General features: G+C 36.5%; 1 non-coding gene across 1 annotated transcript; it reads right to left on the bottom strand.

Moving 5' to 3' along the window:
• Window positions 1–10,174: 10,174 nt before the first annotated feature.
• Window positions 10,175–10,278, bottom strand: LOC130950807 (small nucleolar RNA R71). The gene has a single exon (XR_009073744.1). It is a non-coding gene; the product is annotated as a small nucleolar RNA R71 (small nucleolar RNA).
• Window positions 10,279–16,020: the final 5,742 nt, after the last annotated feature.

Genomic DNA, 16,020 nt, shown 5'->3' with positions numbered 1-16,020 from the left:
TCCAAGCTTCTTGCCCAATCCCTTCTACGGTTAATTACAGTCCGTTCCAGGATTCTTTTGAGTTCTCTATTTGAGACTTCAGCTTGCCCATTAGTCTGTGGATGATATGGAGTGGCCACCCTGTGGCTAACTCCATAACGAACCAAAGCAGAGTAAAGCTGTTTATTGCAAAAATGAGTGCCCCCATCACTAATTAATACTCTAGGGGTACCAAATCTGCTGAAGATGTATTTCTGGAGGAATTTTAACACTGTTTTAGTGTCATTAGTGGGGGTTGCAATAGCTTCCACCCATTTGGATACATAATCCACTGCCACCAGAATATAAGTGTTTAAGTATGATGGTGGGAAAGGTCCCATGAAGTCAATTCCCCATACATCAAACAACTTAACCTCCAAGATCCCTTGTTGAGGCATGGCATAACTGTGAGGTAGATTGCTAGATCTTTCGCAACTGTCACAATTAAGCACAAACACTCGGGAATCTTTATAGAGAGTAGGCCAGTAGAAGCCACTTTGGAGGATTGTTGTGGCTGTTCGCTCACTTCCAAAATGTCCTCCATACTGTGATCCATGGCAATGCCAAAGGATCTTCTGCGCTTCTTCTTTAGGCACACATCTACGGATTACTCCGTCTGCACATCTCTTAAAGAGATACGGCTCATCCCAAAGATAGTACTTTGCATCTGTGATCAATTTCTTTGTTTGTTGCCTACTGTACTCTTTGGGTATGAATCTTACTGCCTTGTAGTTTGCAATGTCTGCAAACCATGGTACTTCCTGGATGGCAAAGAGTTGCTCATCAGGAAAGGTTTCAGAGATCTCAGTGAGGGGGGACGCCCCTTCTACTGGTTCTATTCGGGACAGGTGGTCTGCTACCTGATTCTCTGTCCCTTTTCTGTCTCTTATTTCTATATCAAACTCTTGCAGAAGCAACACCCATCTTATAAGTCTGGGTTTTGAATCCTGCTTTGTGAGTAGATATTTAAGAGCAGCATGATCAGTATACACAATCACTTTTGATCCTACTAAGTAGGATCTAAACTTGTCAATGGCGTAAACCACTGCAAGTAGCTCTTTTTCCGTGGTTGTGTAGTTCTTCTGGGCGTCATTTAGAACACGACTGACATAGTAAATGACGTGCAGAAGCTTGTCATGCCTTTGTCCCAACACTGCACCAATGGCATAGTCACTGGCATCACACATTAGTTCAAATGGCAATGCCCAGTTTGGTGCAGAGATGATTGGTGCTGAGATAAATTTAGCTTTCAGAGTCTCAAATGCCTGCAGACACTCTTTATCAAAGATAAATGGCGTGTCAGCAGCTAGCAGGTTGCTTAGAGGTTTGGCGATTTTTGAAAAATCCTTTATAAACCTCCTATAGAATCCTGCATGCCCCAGAAAGCTTCTGATTGCCTTAACATTGGTTGGTGGTGGTAATTTTTCAATTACCTCTACCTTAGCTTGATCCACCTCTATTCCCTTGTTCGAGATTTTGTGCCCAAGGACAATTCCTTCAGTCACCATAAAGTGACACTTCTCCCAGTTTAAACCAGGTTAGTCTCTTGGCATCTCTTTAGAACAAGTGCTAGATGGTTAAGGCAGGAGCTGAATGAGTCTCCAAACACTGAAAAGTCATCCATGAAGACTTCCAGAAATTTTTCCACCATATCAGAGAAAATTGAGAGCATGCACCTCTGAAAGGTTGTAGGTGCATTGCACAGGCCAAATGGCATCCTTCTGTATGCAAATACTCCAGATGGACATGTGAATGCCGTTTTCTCTTGATCCTGGGGATCTACTGCAATTTGATTATAACCTGAATATCCATCCAGGAAGCAGTAGTATTCATGACCTGCTAGTCTTTCTTGCATCTGGTCTATGAATGGTAAAGGAAAGTGATCCTTTCTGGTGGCTGTATTGAGCCTTCTGTAATCAATACACATACGCCACCCTGTAACTGTTCTTGTAGGAACCAGTTCATTTTTTTCATTATGAACCACTGTCATGCCACCTTTCTTAGGGACGACTTGGACAGGGCTTACCCAGGGGCTATCAGAAATAGGATAAATAATCCCAGCCTCTAGTAACTTAGTGACCTCTTTCTGCACCACCTCCTTCATGGCTGGATTCAGCCACCTTTGTGGTTGGACCACTGGCTTGGCGTCACCATCCAATAGGATCTTGTGCATGCATCTGGCTGGGCTAATGCCCTTAAGATCACTGATGGACCACCCAAGAGCTGTCTTGTGTGTCCTTAGCACTTTAATTAGTGCTTCCTCTTCCTGTGGCTCTAAGGTAGAGCTTATGATTACAGGAAAGGTATCATCTTCTCCCAGAAATGCATATTTCAAGGATGGTGGTAATGGTTTGAGCTCAGGTTTGGGAGGTTTCTCCTCTTCCTGAGGGATTTTCAGAGGTTCTATTATTCTCTCTGACTCCTCCAGATCAGGCTGAACATCTTTAAAAATGTCCTCTAGCTCTGATTCGAGACTCTCAGCCATATTGACCTCTCTTACCAGAGAGCCAATAATATCAACACTCATGCAGTCATTTGGGGTGTCTGGATGTTGCCTGGCTTTGACAACATTCAACTTGAACTCCTCCTCATTGACTCTCAAGGTTACTTCCCCTTTTTGGACATCAATGAGGGTTCGGCCAGTTGCTAGGAAAGGTCTTCATAGAATGAGAGTTGCACTCTTGTGCTCCTCCATTTCCAGCACCACAAAGTCAGTAGGAAAGGCGAATGGCCCAACCTTGACAATCATGTCTTCAATCACGCCTGATGGGTATTTAATGGAGCCATCAGCAAGTTGAAGACATATCCTGGTTGGTTTGATTTCTTCAGTTAAACCAAGCTTTCTGATAGTAGATGCAGGTATTAGGTTGATACTTGCCCCAAGATCACATAAAGCTTGCTTGGTACAAGTACCCTCTAATGTGCATGGTATCATAAAGCTCCCAGGATCTTTAAGCTTCTCAGGTAAGCTTTTCAGAATGACTGCACTGCATTCTTCAGTGAGGTAAACTTTTTCAGTTTCCCTCCAATCCTTCTTATGACTTAAGATCTCTTTCATGAACTTAGCATAAGAGGGTATTTGCTCAAGTGCTTCTGCAAACGGAATCTTTATTTCAAGAGTCCTGAGATAGTCTGCAAAGCGGGCAAATTGCTTATCCTGTTCCGCTTGGCGGAGTTTTTGAGGATAAGGCATTTTGGCTTTGTATTCCTCAACCTTAGTTGCTGCAGGTTTATTACCTACAGAGGAGGGTTGGGAAGCCTTTTTAGAAGGGTTTTTATCAGCACTTGTATGTGACTGATTTCCCACTGGCGTTTGAGTGCCAGGGGTGGAAGCTGGAGTGGTGTTAGACGCCACCTCCTTATTTGTTACTGGCATCTGAACGCCAGAACTATGCTCCCTTTGGGCGTTCAACGTTGGATTCATGCTTGTTTCTGGCGTTGAACGCCAGGAATGAGCATGGTCTGGGCGTTCAGCGCCAGCATTATTCCTCTCTGGGCTCTGATTGTCCTCAGAGGGATTTTGAGTAGCCATTTGTTCATTTCTTGGCTTCCTGCTGCTTTGAAGTGAGGTATTTAATGTTTTCCCACTTCTTAATTGAACTGCTTGGCATTCTTCTGCTATTTGTTTTGACAGTTGCTTTTCTGTTTGCTTTAACTGTACTTCCATATTCCTGTTTGCCATTCTTGTTTCCTGTAGTATTTCCTTGAATTCGGCTAGCTGCTGAGTTAGAAAGTCTAATTGCTGATTGAATTCATTAGCCTGATCTACAGGATTGAGTTCAGCAGTTACTGTTTTAGCTTCTTCTTTCATGGAAGATTCACTGCTTAGGTACAGATGCTGATTTCTAGCAACTGTATCAATAAGCTCTTGAGCTTCTTCAATTATTTTTCTCATATGTATAGATCTGCCAGCTGAGTGGTCTAGAGAAATCTGAGCTTTTTCTGTAAGCCCATAGTAGAAGATGTCTAATTGCACCCACTTTGAAAACATTTCAGAGGGGCATTTTCTTAGCATCTCTCTGTATCTCTCCCAGGCATCATAAAGGGATTCATTATCTCCTTGTTTGAAGCCTTGGATGCTTAGCCTTAGCCGTGTCATCCGTTTTGGAGGGAAATAGTGATTCAGGAATTTTTCTGACAGTTGTTTCCATGTTTTTATGCTGTTCTTAGGTTGGTTATTTAACCACCTCTTAGCTTGATCTTTTACAGCAAATGGAAACAGTAATAATCTGTAGACATCCTGATCTACTTTCTTATCATGTACTGTGTCAGCAATTTGTAAAAATTGTGCCAGAAACTCTGTAGGTTCTTCATGTGGAAGACCGGAATACTGGTAGCTTTGCTGCACCATGATAATGAGCTGAGGATTCAACTCAAAGCTACTAACTCCAATAGAGGGTATACAGATACTACTCCCATATGAAGCAGTAGTGGGGCTAGCATATGACCCCAAAGTCCTCTTGGACTGTTCATTTCTGCTTATGTCCATGTTGGAGTAAAGGGGTAATGTGGATTTAAATTTTTAGTTTATAAATAAATAAAAATAAAAAAAATTTGAAATAAAATAAAAACCAAAATAAAAATAAGATAAAATAAGAAAATTAAAATAAAAAAAAATTAATAAGAATTTGAAAATATTTTATGAAGATTTTTGAAAAAGATAAATTTATTTATCTATTTATTTATTTATTATTTTTTTTAAACTTAAAAAGATAAGAATTGAAAAACTTTAAAATTGAAATCTGAATTTTTATAAAAAAAATTTTCGAAAAAAATAGTTCAAAATTAGTTAGAAAAGATATTTTTTTTTTGAATTTTGAATTTTATGATGAAAGAGAAAAACACATAAAAGACACAAGACTTAAAATTTTTAGATCTAATGCTCCTTATTTTCGAAAATTTTGGAGGAAAAACACCAAGAAACACTAAACTTAAAAATTTAAGATCAAGACACAAGAAAAAAACTCAAGAACACCTTGAAGATTCACAAGAACACCAAGAACAAAAGGAAGAACACCAAACTTAAAATTTTTAGAAAACTTTAATAAAATTTTCGAAAATTATGAAAAGATTAACAAGATAACACCAAACTTAAAGTTTGGCACAAGATTAAATCAAGAAAAATTATTTTTGAAAAAGGATTTAAAAAGAAGGTGCCCAATTGCTAAGAACATAAACCCACGCTATAACCAACTGAGCTAAACATGTAACGTATTTTAAAGATGTATTATTTTTATGGATAAAAGTATAATTTTTGAAAGTTAATGTTTTGAAAAAGCACAAGAAAAACAAGAAAAGACACAAAACAAGAAAAACTCAAGATCAAACAAGAAAAATAAACAAGAACAACTTGAAGATCAATGAAGAACAAAGAGCACAAGTTCGAAAATTCAAAGAAAAGTATAAAAGATGCAATTGACACCAAACTTAGAACAAGACACTAGACTCACGAAAAATTAACAATTAATAAAGAAAAATAATATAAAATTTTTTTTTTTGAAAAGAAATTTTTTTGAAAAGAAACTATCCTATCAGAATTTAATGACTCTATAACAATAAAAATAAATTATTCCTAATCTAAGAAATAGAATAAACCTTTAGTTGTTCAAACTCGAATAATCCCCGGCAACGGCGCCAAAAACTTGGTGCACGAATTTGTGATCCGCACAACTAACCAGCAAGTGCACTGGGTCGTCCAAGTAATACCTTACGTGAGTAAGGGTCGATCCCACGGAGATTATTGGTTTGAATCAAGCTATGTTTATCTTATTATTCTTAGTCAGGATATTATTAAAATTATCAGTTGGAATTATTAGATTGGAAAAATAAAAGAGAATAAAAGCGTTACTTGTTGTGCAGTAATGAGAAATATGTTGGAGTTTTGGAGATGCTTTGTCCTCTGAACTTCAACTCTTCCTTGAAATCCTTTTCCACACGCAAAGTCCCTTCCATGGCAAGCTCTATGTAGGGTGTCACCGTTGTCAATGGCTACTTCCCATCCTCTCAGTGAAAACATTCCTATGCTCTGTCACAGCACGGCTAATCATCTGTCGGTTCTCAATCAGGTTGGAATAGAATCCATTGATTCTTTTGCGTTTGTCACTAATGCCCAGCCTTCAGGAGTTTGAAGCTCGTCACAGTCATTCAATCCCAGAATCCTACTCAGAATACCACAGACAAGGTTTAGACTTTCCGGATTCTCATGAATGCCGCCATCAATCCGGCTTATACCACGAAGATTCTGAGTAATGAATCTAAGAGATACTCATTCAATCTGATGTAGAACGGAGGTGGTTGTCAGGCACACGTTCATGGATGATGAGTTTCACGGATCATCACCTTCTCCATAATTAAGTGCGAATGAACATCTTAGATAAGAACAAGCGTGTTTGAATGGAAAATAAAGGAATTGTATTAATTCATCGAGACGCTGCAGAGCTCCTCACCCCCAACAATGGAGTTTAGAGACTCATGCCGTCAAAAAGTATGTAATTCAGATCTGAAAAATGTCATGAGATACAAAATAATTCTCTAAAAGTTGTTTAAATAGTAAACTAGTAACCTAGGTTTACAGAATATGAGTAAACTAAGATAATTGGTGCAGAAATCCACTTCTGGGGCCCACTTGGTGTGTGCTGGGGCTGAGACTAAAGCTATCCACGAGCTGAGGCTTTTCTTGGAGTTGAACTCCAAGTTATAACGTGTTTTGGGCGTTCAACTCCGGATCATGACGTGTTTCTGGCGTTTAACTCCAGACAGCAGCATGTACTTAGCGTTCAACGCCAAGTTACGTCGTCTATCTTTGCGCAAAGTATAGACTATTATATATTGCTGGAAAGCCCTGGATGTCTACTTTCCAACGCCGTTGAGAGCGCGCCAATGGGACTCCTGTAGCTCCAGAAAATTCATTTCGATTGCAGGGAGGTCATGATCCAACAACATCAGCAGTCCTTTTTCAGCCTAACTCAGATTTTTGCTCAGCTCCCTCAATTTCAGTCAGAAAATACCTGAAATCACAGAAAAACACACAAACACATAGTAAAGTCCAGAAATATGATTTTTGCCTAAAAACTAATAATATTCTACTAAAAACTAATTAAAACATGCTAAAATCTACATGAAATTACCCCCAAAAAGCGTATAAAATATCCGCTCATTAATTACCGGGGATTATTTGAGTTGTGAAAAGTATTGATCATAATTTCGTGCATCACAAACGCAAAAGAATCAAGGGATTCTATTCTAACATGATCGAGAACCGACAGATGATTAGCCATGCTGTGACAGAGCATTTGGACCTTTTTCACTAAGAGGATGGGATGTAGCCATTGACAACGGTGATGCCCTACATACAGCTTGCCATGGAAAGGAATAAGAAGGATTGAAGGAAGGCAGTAGGAAAGTAGAGATCCAACAGGGACAAGCATCTCCAGACACTTATCTGAAATTCACACCATTGAATTACATGAGTAACTCTATCTTTATTTTCTGCTTATTTATTTATTATTCGAAAACTCCATAACATTTACTATCCGCCTAACTGAGATTTACAAGATAACTATAGCTTGCTTCATACCAACAATCTCTGTGGGATCCACCCTTACTCACGTAAGGTATTACTTGGACGACCCTGTGCACTTGCTGGTTAGTTGTGCGAAGTTGTGACTAAGTGTGATTCACATTTGAGAGGGCTACCAAGTTATTGGGGCCATTGTTGATGATCACAATTTCGTGCACCAAGTTTTTGGCGCCGTTGCCGGGGATTGTTCGAGTGTGGACAACTGACGGTTCATCTTGTTGCTCAGATTAGGTAATTTTCTTTTTATTTTCTTTTCAAAAAGTTTTCAAAAATATTTTTCAAAATTTTTCCCTTTGTTTTCGAAAATTATTCCAAAATTTTTAAGAATGAATTCTAGAGTTTCATAGTAACATGTTGAAGCCTGACTGGCTACAAAGCCATATCCAAATCCTTTTGGATTGAGGCTTCCACTTGTCAACATAACGGGTATGTATATGGAGTTGGATGAAATATCAGCTGTTGCATGCCTGATTTATATCTTCTAAAGCTGGCTGGCTATTAAGCCATGCCCAACCCTTGGATTGGAGCTTTAAGACTAACATTGAAAGATTCCTGGAATTCTTATTAAAAATTTTGAATCTCTTAATTTCTTTTCCTATATGTTTTTTCGAAAAAAAAAATAAAAGGAAATACAAAAAATTCATAAAATCATAAAAACCAAAAATATTTTGTGTTCTTGTTTGAGTCTTGGGTCATGTTTTAAGTTTGGTGTCAATTGCATGCTTTAAAAATATTTCTTGCATTTTTCGAAAATTCATGCATTCATAGTGTTCTTCATGATCTTGAAGTTGTTCTTGGTAAGTCTTCTTGTTTGATCTTGATGTTTTCTTGTTTTGTGTCTTTTATTGTTTTTCATGTGCATCTTTGCATTCATATTGTCTAAGCATTAAAGATTTCTAAGTTTGGTGTCTTGCATGTTTTCTTTGCATCAAAATTTTTTTCAAAAATATGTTCTTGATGTTCATCATGATCTTCAAGGTGTTCTTGGTGTTCATCTTGACATTCATAGTGTTCTTGCATGCATCATTGGTTTTGATCCAAAATTTTCATGTTTTGGGTCATATTTGTGTTTTTCTCTCTCATCATTAAAAATTAAAAAAAAATATCTTTTCCTTATTTCTCTCAAAAATTCAAAATTTTGGGTTGACTTGGTCAAAAAATTTTAAAATAAGTTGTTTTCTTGTTAGTCAAGTCAAAATTTCAATTTTAAAAATCTTATATTTTCAAAACTTTTTCAAAACTCAAATCTTTTTCATTTTTTATATATATTTTTGAAAATTTCTTTTAAATTGATTTTCAAAATCTTTTTTTTTATCTTTATTTCATAATTTTCGAAATTATGCTAACAATTAATATGATTGATTCAAAAATTTGAAGTTTGTTACTTTCTTGTTAAGAAAGGTTCAATCTTTAAATTCTAGAATCATATCTTTTAGTTTCTTGTTAGTTAAGTAATTAATTTTAATTTTAAAAATTAAATCTTTTTCAACCATATCTTTTTTATCATATCTTTTTATCATATCTTTTATATATCATATCTTTTTCAAAATTTTATCTTCTTCAAAAAAATTTGATTTCAAAATATCTTATCTTATCTTCTTATCTTCTTATCTTTTCAAATTTGATTTTCAAATCTTTTTCAACTAACTATTTGACTTTTTGTTTGTTTCTTATCTTTTTCAAAACAACTTAACTACTTCTCCCTCTCTAATTTTCGAAAATATCTCCCCCTTTTTCAAAATTATTCTTAAATTAATTAATTGTTTGAATTTTTAATTTTAATTTTATTTCTTATCTTAATTCTCGAAAATTATTAACTCCTTTTCAAAAATTATTTTCGAAATTTTTTCCCTCTCCTCTTCTTCTATTTATTTATTTATTTACTAACACTTCTCTTCACCTCTCTTCATCTCAAATCACTACCCCTATCCTCACCCTTGTGTTTGGATTCTCCTTTCTTTATTCCCTTCTTCTTCTACTAATAATAAGGAACCTCTTTACTGTGACATAGAGGATTCCTCTTCTTTTTCTGTTCTTTTCTCTTTCATATGAGCAGGAACAAGGAAAAAGACATTCTTGTTGAAGCTGACCCAGAACCTAAAAGGACTCTGAAGAGAAAACAAAGAGAACCTAAATTATAACAATCCAGCGACAACCTTGCTGAAATTTTCGAACAAGAAAAGAAGATGTCCTAACAACAATAATGCAAGAAGGATGCTTGGTGATTATACCACACCTACGTCCAAGTTTGATGGAAGAAGCATCTCAATTCCTACCATAGGAGCAAACAATTTGGAGCTGAAACCTCAACTAGTTGCTCTAATGCAACAAAACTGTAAGTTTCATGGACTTCCATCAAAAGATCCCTATCAGTTTTTAACTGAGTTCTTGCAGATCTGTGAGACTGTAAAGACGAATGGAGTAGATCCTGAAGTCTACAGGCTCATGCTTTTTCCTTTTGCTGTAAGAGACAGAGCTAGAGCATGGTTGGACTCTCAACCTAAAGATAGCCTGGACTCCTGGGATAAGCTGGTCACAGCCTTCTTGGCTAAGTTCTTTCCTCCTTAAAAGCTGAGCAAGCTTAGAGTGGATGTTCAGACCTTCAAACAAAAAGATGGTGAATCCCTCTATGAAGCTTGGGAAAGATACAAACAGATGACCAAAAGATGTCCTTCTGACATGTTTTCAGAATGGACCATGATAGATATATTATATTATGGTCTGTCTGAGTTCTCTAAGATGTCACTGAACCATTCTGCAGGTGGATCCATTCACCTAAAGAAAACGCCTGCAGAAGTGATGCTTCGATTTTAGGAAATTGCACGATCGGCAAAAATTCCTTCCGGCAAGTGCACCGGTTATCGTCAAGTAAAAACTCACAATAGAGTGAGGTCGAATCCCACAGGGATTGGTTGAGTGAGCAATTCGGATTAGAAGTGAGTTCTAGTTGAGCGGAATCAAGATTTAGATGAGAATTGCGGAATGTAAAATTGGCGGGAAACGTAAATGGCAAGAAATTGAAATTGCGGAATCTTAAATTGCATGAATTAAAGAGCGAGAAGCTAAATTGCTGAAATTAAAAAGGGATCGGGGTGATTGCATGAATTTAATTGCAGAATGTAAAGAGAAAGTGGTAGATCAGAAATGGGGAATTCATTGGGTTTCAGGAGATATTGAGATCTCCGAATCAAAACATTTTTATCCCTTCCTCAACCAATGCGTTCATTGAATTTTGCTTGGCAATCTTATATGATTGGATCCCAATCCCTTGGCTCACCAATTCTCTCTAAAAACAAACAAATTCCCAATCCCTTGGTTTAAATGTTCATAAGAAGAGATGACGCTCGATCACTGATTATACCACACAGTTTCATGAACCACAATTTGGTAGGATTACATGTCACAATATCCATCCAAACCCCAATCCAATTCACTGTGAGAAAGCTTCTCTAGCATGAATCCTCCATTCCTTTCCCAAGGTTCCGAAGGATTCCAATTATGGATAGTTTCTTTCCCAAGACAACTAACCAATGGAATTAGATCGAGAAGCTTTCTAACAAAATTCAAGAGAAAAGATTGAAGAAGAAGATAAAAACTATTATTGATTCATTGAATTACAATAGAGCTCCCTAACCCAATGAAAGGGGGTTTAGTGAGTCATAGCTCTGAATTCAATTACAAAAAGTATGAAAACTAGAAAAATGATCCAAAAGTTGCTCCAACTAACTTAAATTCTATCCTATTTATACACTTTCTAAATTGAGCTTCTGTTGTGTTTCTTGGGATTTGAGGCCTTTCCCTGATTTCCTTTTGCTTTGGGTTTATGATCCATAATCCTGATAAGGCTGCTGATCCAACTCTGTAACATTCATTGAGCCAACTTAGTGATAATTAAGTAATGACACATGACTCAACAAATTGGAATTCCAGACTCATCAATTCTTCAGGCCCAATCCCATAAACCATGATATTCAATTGGGTTTCATACCAGAGTATGTTTAAGTTAATGTTTGTGCTCAAATGCTAACTTAAACTGCAATATCTTTGGCCCAGAAACCTTTTCAAATAGTGGCGTTTAAGTTGCAGTTTAAGCTTAAACTGCAACTTAAACGTTGGACACTCCTGGAGGTGGTATAATTCAAGCACGTTTAAGCTTCAGTTTAAGGTTAAACTGAAGCTTAAACGTGGAAATGGAAGAAAGCAACCCTGGAGGGTAAAGTAGTCGAACACGTTTAAGCTTCAGTTTAAGGTTAAACTGAAGCTTAAACGTGGAAATGAAGAAAGCAACCCTGGAGGAGAATTTTGGTCGAACACATTTAAGCTTCAGTTTAAGGTTAAACTGAAGCTTAAACGTGGAAAAAACGTGGAAATGAAGAAAGCAACCCTGGAGGAGAATGGTCGAACACGTTTAAGCTCCAGTTTAAGCTTAAACTGGAGCTTAAACGTGGAAATGAGGAAAGCAACCCTGGAGTGTGGTTTTTGGTCGAACACGTTTAAGCTTCAGTTTAAGGTTAAACTGAAGCTTAAACGTGGAAATGGCTCCCTGGTGCATTTCTCATTTCTGGCATTTAACTTCCAGTTTAAGGTTAAACTGGAGGTTAAACGCCACTTTCAGCTTTCCTCAGCTTTCATGATTTTGGCGTTTAAGCTCCAGTTTAAGCTTAAACTGGAGCTTAAACGCCACTGATAGTTCCCAGCATTATATGGCTTGGCAATTTAAGTTCCAGTTTAAGCTTAAACTGGAACTTAAACTCCACATGTGATATTCAAGCTTCCTCTATTGATTTTGTTGCTTCCTTGCCTAGCCTCTTCTTCCCTGAAATCATCCAAACAACTGCATCAAAGTCTTGCAAAATTTCATGAGAAATCTTCCATTCATAGCATTCAAGTAATATAACTAAAAACTCATGGAATTTGCATCAAAATCATACTGTTTGGATGGTTCATTGCTTTGTTATTCATTTAACCATTCTTGGTTACTTTAAGCTCAAGAAAATGCATAAAGCAACTAAAACTAATAGAAAAATGCTAGTGAAACTAGCCTAAGATGCCTTGGCATCAAGAAGCTCAAGAACTTATTGACATGGTTGCAAATAACCAGTTCATGTACACTTCTGAGAGGAATTCCGTGAATAATGGGACGCCTCAAAGGAAGAGAGTTTTTGAAATTGATGCTCTGAATGCCATATTGGATCAGAACAAAATGTTGACTCAGCAAGTCAACATGATTTCTCAAAATCTGAATGGATGGCAAAATGCATCCAACAGTACTAAAGAGGCATCTTCTGAAGAAGAAGCTTATGATCCTGAAAACCCTGCAATTGCAGAGGTAAATTACATGGGTAAACCTTATGAAAACACCTATAATTCATCATGGAGAAATCATCCGAATTTCTCATGGAAGGATCAACAAAAGCCTCAACAAGGCTTTAATAATGGTGGAAGAAATAGGCTCAGCAATATCAAGCCTTATCCATCATCTTCTCAGCAATAGACAGAGAATTATGAGCAGAATACCTCTAACTTAGCATATTTAGTCTCTGATCTGTCTAAGGCCACTTTAAGTTTCATGAATGAAACAAGGTCCTCCATCAGAAATCTGGAGGCACAAGTGGGCCAGCTGAGTAAGAAAATCATTGAAACCCCTCCTAGTACTCTCCCAAGCAATACGGAAGAGAATCCAAAAAGAGAGTGCAAGGCCATTGATATAATCAACATGGCCGAACCTAGAGAGGAAGGAGAGGACGTGAATCCCAATGAGGAAGACCTTATAGGACGTCTCTCAAGCAAGAAGGAGTTCCCTATTGAGGACCCACGGGAATCTGAGGCCCATATAGAGACCATAGAAATTCCATTAAACCTCCTTCTGCCATTTTTGAGCTCTGAAAACTATTCTTCCTCTGAAGAGGATGAAGATGTAACTGGAGAGCAAGTTGCTTAATATCTAGGAGCTATCATAAAACTGAATAACAAGTTATTTGGTAATAAGACTTGGGAAGGTGAACCTCTCTTGCTCATTAGTGAACTAGATACCTGGGTTCAGCAAACTTTACCTCAAAAGAGACAAGATCCTGGCAAATTCGTAATACCCTGTACCATAGGCACCATGACTTTTGAGAAAGCTCTGTGTGTCCTAGGGTCAGGCATAAATCTTATGCCACTTTCTGCAATGGAGAAACTGGGGATCATTGAGGTACAGCCTGCCATATTCTCATTACAAATGGCAGACAAGTCAGTAAGACAAGCTTATGGATTGGTAGAGGACGTGTTGGTAAAGGTTGAAGGCCTTTACATCCCTGCTAATTTCATAATCTTAGACACTAGGAAGGAGGAGGATGAATGCATCATCCTTGGAAGACCTTTCCTAGCCACAGCAGGAGCTGTGATAGATGTTAACAGAGGAGAATTAGTCCTTCAATTGAATGGGGACTACCTTGTGTTTAAGGCTCAAGGATCTTCTTCTTTAATAATGGATAGAAAGCATGAAAAGCTTCTCTCAGTATAGAGTCAAACAGAGCACCCACAGTCAAATTCTAAGTTTGGTGTTGGGAGGCCACAACCAAACTCTAAGTTTGGTGTTGAATCCCCACAACCAAACTCTAAGTTTGGTGTTGGGACTATACAATATTGACCTGATCACCTGTGAGTAGGGGTGTAATCGGTTCGGTTTGGTTCGGTTTTGGACCGAAAACCAACCGAACCGACCTGATCGGTTTTACAATAATACCAACCATTCGGTTGGCTGCTGTTTGAACAACCGAACCGAACCGAACCGAACCAACAGCGGTTTGGTTCGGTCGGTTTTTTCGGTTTTTTTACACCTAATAATCAGCATTTAAATTACCATAAAATGAAGTTTAAAATCATCAATAAACTAGAATAACAAAAGTATATTACATCCAAATTCAATACAAATTCAACTTAATTAAACATAAAATAAAGACAATTAAAAATTTCTAGCAAAACAACATAAATAAACATACTTTAAACCGAAATAATCACTTTAAAACAAATAAAAACCAATCTAAATCCACACCAGACTCGTCATCATCCTTTCCAGTTGGTGCAATTTCTACAAAAAAAAAAAAACAAAAAAATCAATATAGATTATAAACATAAACATAATATAGATTATAAATTATAAATATATAAATCAGCATCCAAACTCATCAACTTCACTAAAAGTATTGTTTCCAGCAACAAATTCAACATTAATACTTGTTTAAAAATATTGTTTTCAACATTTAAAGCTTATATATGTGTAGCTTTGAGAGTAATAGTTAAAATTTATAAATTAGAACAGTGTGTGTGAGAGAGAATTATGTGCAGAGTAGAGAATTATTAATTATAATGCAGTAGTTGAAGCACTGCATAAAAGATAAACTTGTGGCTAACCAAAATATCCCAAAAGATAAATTTGTGGCTAACCAAAATATCCCAAATCCATAACTTATAGAAAAAAGAACACCAAAAATTAAATTACGAAGATACTTAGACAGAAAAAGGTATCCAGCTCCCTCAGGTTCATAGTTATTAGTTAATTACAATTCATTATTCATCTACAATATATTTATCTATCTATCAATCTATCAATATATGCACAGAGAGAGTAAGCAAGTAAATGATAAGAAGAACCAAAGCAGAATTCATTTCATTAACAGCTCATAAGCAGAACCAAAGCAGCTCATAAGCAGCTCATAAACAGAATCATAATTAATTCATTTTTAAAGCCAATCAACAGAATTTAAATGACTATAAACAATCAGAGACAGCAACATAAAATTAATGAAATGAGGGACATGTATGTTCTATATATAAATTGAAAATTTCTCAATGATGATGATGATGATGATGATGACCTTTAATTCCAATGTGAGTTGTAACTTTTCCCAATATTTTTAGATTTACAATTACATACACACATTCATTCAAAACAAGAGCAAAAAGATACCAAGATAAATTACATAATATTCAAAGTCATCCAACAAGATTAGCAAGTAGCAAGCCAGGACCTTTAAATGTATATTCTGGATTCAAACAGCTACACTTACATGATTATATATACTGAACAATAAAGGACTTATGGAAAACTGATCTTTTGATTGAAATTGGATACATTTTTCAAATTGAAGATTGCTGGGACATCTTAAACCATGATCTTGTGTTCTGAGTATAAATAATAATAATAATACTCAAACAATTAACTAGTTCCATTATAATGTGATTGCCTGATTAGACACAAAGGCTATATTATTATTGGAGGTACAAAATGAAAGGGCAGCATAATTCAGGTTAAATCAAGTACAAATATTACTAAAAATCCTACTAAAGTTATATATTCTGTTGAAAAAATATTGCAGACTATGAAAATGTGGGTCTTAATTAAGCTTGTTTTCACCATTTGGAAATTGGAATTAAAGATT

The sequence above is a fragment of the Arachis stenosperma genome, chromosome 1 (assembly GCF_014773155.1).
Source record: "Arachis stenosperma cultivar V10309 chromosome 1, arast.V10309.gnm1.PFL2, whole genome shotgun sequence".
NCBI classification, from domain to species: domain Eukaryota; kingdom Viridiplantae; phylum Streptophyta; class Magnoliopsida; order Fabales; family Fabaceae; genus Arachis; species Arachis stenosperma.
The sequence above is the reverse complement of the archived record's forward strand: the minus strand, read 5'-3'. Positions and strand labels throughout refer to the sequence as shown.